At 38.1% G+C, this 3,714-nt stretch overlaps 1 protein-coding gene across 1 annotated transcript in view; it reads right to left on the bottom strand.

Moving 5' to 3' along the window:
* Window positions 1-3,714, bottom strand: part of ldah (lipid droplet associated hydrolase) — a 50,628-nt gene that overhangs the window by 32,689 nt on the left and 14,225 nt on the right. The gene's annotated exons all lie outside the window — the stretch shown is intronic.

Genomic DNA, 3,714 nt, shown 5'->3' with positions numbered 1-3,714 from the left:
AGTCTGTATGTGTTTTTATGTTTTGTATCCTATTTGATACAAGTTTTATGGCCCATATAGTATGACATAGAGAGTATATAGAGCTCCATTTTATTCAAGGGCCCAAACTGAGCAAAAATCCGAAAGTTGGTGCAGTTGTTGTTATTTATACGGCACAAAATTAAGATGAAAGTCTGCTTGTAATGTAAATCAAAGAGTATACCATACAAAGATATTTAAAGTGCCCCTATTATACCATTTCTAAGGTTCCTAACATTGTTTTGGGAGTCTCCTACAATAGGTTTACATTCATGCAAGGTCAAACAACGCTTTCGTTTTTTTAAAATATGCATTTAATATCACCTCAATTTCAAATGATTCTCAAAACGATTCAACCCCTCCTTTCCGTGAGCCTACTCTGCTCTGATTGGTCAGATGGCCCAGTCTGTTGTGATTGGTCTACTGCGTACAGCGTGTGTTGAAAACCATACGTCCACTGTCATAGTTCCGTATTTTGAACGCTCGATAGAAAATATAAACATCTATTATTTATCATACTTACATGTTGTGATTCAGTGGAACCAGCTGGTCCAAATAAACTGGGTACTGAACCATCTTTCAAGAGCAAGCATTTTGTGAATCCCGCACTGAAATCCCTGAGATTAGAGAAGCAGTTGTCAGTACAATGACGTGTTTGTGGGCGGGGTCAAGTTCGCGGCCGGCCAACAGAGAACATAGGCGGGCATTATGCAAATCTGTTGCCCTGTGACATGTAGCAGTCACTGATGTGGGATTCGAATTACTAACGACTCGTTTAAACTGTTCAGAGTTGATTCTTTCTTTTGGGAAACAAATAACTTTATTTATTGTGCACTTTTGGCCTTACAACTTTGCAGATCGTTTGCATTCACATACAGCTACATGCACACACTGAATGAAAGGCAATATTCGAATTGGCATAATAGGGGCACTTTAAATGCTTAGTTTAAATATCAGAATATCAAATATCAAAGCTCTGTAATTTTGATTGTGGTGGTCAAAATTAATAATCAAGCAATGCTAAGTTGCCCCAGTCCAGTAAATGTTCATCTTGAAATGTTAAAAAGTAACAATAAAAGTTATTCATACTTTATATCATTAAAGATTTCACAGCAAAAAGATGTGTACCATTACCTGAAAGGGGACATTTTTAGAAGTTTTCACACTTGACAGCCATTTACTTGCTAAAAAGTATGTACTGCACCATCAATCAGAAGTCAGAAGGCATGTTGTAGATTGTGTGCAACAGGTTTTTTAGCAGTTTTGATCATGTTAATAATTTCGAGGATTAGAAATTCATGTATTGAATATGACACAATAGGCTTTATAGGGTTAAAGCATGACTGGTGAAGCAAGTCCATCTCCACCGTCCATCTCAGTCTTGCACTGTCTTACGCTGCACTGATATGAGCGGCGAGGGCCAACAGCAGCTCTTCCGAGCTCTTTTCAAACTGATTAAATCCATTTGTATGTTTTTATTCATGCTGAGGGTTCCCAAATCTCTTTCAGATGGGACTTGACATGCTCAAAGTCCGAACTGCTTCAAGCCAGTGTTATTAGAAATGGCAGGTTTTTCCCAACCAGTCACCACAATAAAGTCACAGGCTCTCTCGCTCTAAAGGCAGATGGAATCAAAGAATGCACTGTCACACATGGGCCCACGGATAGATTTCATCTATAGGGGCAGGGGAGGTGGAAGCGGAGACAAGTGCTCTACAGCTTTAAACACCGCTCCACCCTTGATCTAGCCGATAATTACACACGCTTTCCAATTTTTCTGTCCACGCCGAAGGTGAAAATGCTGCACAAAACTGAAAGCAATAAAACCACAGCCAATTAGAAGATATTTGAAGTAGAATTTTCACTATGTGGGACGCATTGCCAGACCAATGAGATTTCACTGTGGGCCTGATTACTCTGCTCAGAGAAACCAAGCAACCAACAAAACGCCTTGTTTCTTGACATGACGCACACTATAAAAAATTGCTGTAAAAAAACGGCCATATTCTGACAGTAACATCCTGTTTTTTCATTACAACGGTACAATCCCGTAAAATAAACAATGTTTTCTGGGTAATATTTGTTATTTTCGAGAAAGTAGCCTTCTGCAGTCCTTGTAGTAACAGCGTTCAGATTCGACACTCAGAGGCTGTGTTTCAAATCACAGCCTACACCCTCATTCACTATTCCCTACATGAGTTTACTAATACAGTCCATCTGACAGAGAAAATGAACATTAATGAGTGAATTCAGACAGTGATGAACAGCTGCTGTTAACAAGCAAAATTACTGAAGAAAAGAGCGAGAAATGAAACTACAACTGACTTCAGCCACAGCCTTAGATGAAATCAACTGAAATAAGACAGCAGAACATGATCAAACAACTCCACACACAGCATTACAGTCTGACTTTATTTCTGTCATATATCTACACAAATTATTTGAGAATTAACAGAGGTTTAGATGTTTTATTGAACACGTTTTGTTTGACCTCACCATCGTGGCGATCAGTGTTTGCTTTAGTTGGGCTCTTGACCCTTCACTTTTTAATGCTAGCTTGTCTGGTTGTTGTAGCTGTGTTTGTAAAGCACATTTGTTATAGCAATAAAAGCTTAGAAATGTTATGCTTAAATGGTTCTGGGTAATTATTGATGATGGTGTAATAATCATTTTGTGGCCTGATTCACTGATCTTTAAAGCTATAGTGTGGGTTTTCACTTGTTTCATGCTATTTAAGATAGCTATAAGACACTGCAAGTTCAGATGATAGACAATTATGATGGATTTTGAAAACTTCTTATGTTCAAAGCCTTTAAAAACTATGGCATCTCTTAGACACACAGAGACATCAAGAATCAGCACATGAATCTCAACAATGGTGACAATCAAAAGCTTCATGCTGCAATGCATGCTGGGTACCAGCACAGGAAAAAACTCATCCATGACTCCCAGCATGCATTGCGGCATGAATAAATTATGCCGTTGAATTGTCCACTTATTTTCTTTAATTCTTACTAGGTGCTTTTATTTTTGTGTTGAGTTTTAGTAGCGTGTTTTGTGATGTTCAGAGTTGATCTGTTTATTAATTTTTTTGATTGTCACCGTTGTTGAGATTCATACGCTGATTCTTCATGTGTGTGTTTCATAGCATTTTAGAGCTTTTATTTTTTTTTTGAGTGATGTTTGTGATCTTTCAATTTTCAAGCGACAGCTGAAAACCCATCTCTTTCGAAGCTACTTGACTTCATCAATAAAAAATAAAAAAAAAAAAATAAAAAACTCTCTCTCTTTATTTATTCCTTCTCTTTCTAGCTTGTACTTATTTGAACAATGTCTAAGAACTTGGTATTACAACCACTTCCTGTGTCTGTTTGCCTCTTTAAGAAGAATCGCTTTATGTATCCTCCAATTGTAAGTCGCTTTGGATAAAAGCGTCTGCTAAATGACTAAATGTAAATGTAAATGTAAATGTAACTAATTGTGGAACTACCCACTTTTTGGAATTTTCGCACCGCCGGAACTGGGTGCGATTTTAGTACCGGACTGCCTTTTTCGAGAACCAACTTAGCTCCCACTCCGTAGCAGGGTCTAACCAGCACAACTGGTACTAATCGTGACGTACGTAGACATTGATTGGCCAAACGCGTATGAAAACGCCCTCACCCGCCATGATTTAAAACGCCGTGTAAACATACT

Source organism: Sinocyclocheilus anshuiensis, unplaced genomic scaffold (genome assembly GCF_001515605.1).
Source record: "Sinocyclocheilus anshuiensis isolate Anshui unplaced genomic scaffold, SAMN03320099.WGS_v1.1 scaffold544, whole genome shotgun sequence".
NCBI classification, from domain to species: domain Eukaryota; kingdom Metazoa; phylum Chordata; class Actinopteri; order Cypriniformes; family Cyprinidae; genus Sinocyclocheilus; species Sinocyclocheilus anshuiensis.
Note: the sequence above shows the minus strand (reverse complement) of the source record. Positions and strands in the feature narration are given on the sequence as shown.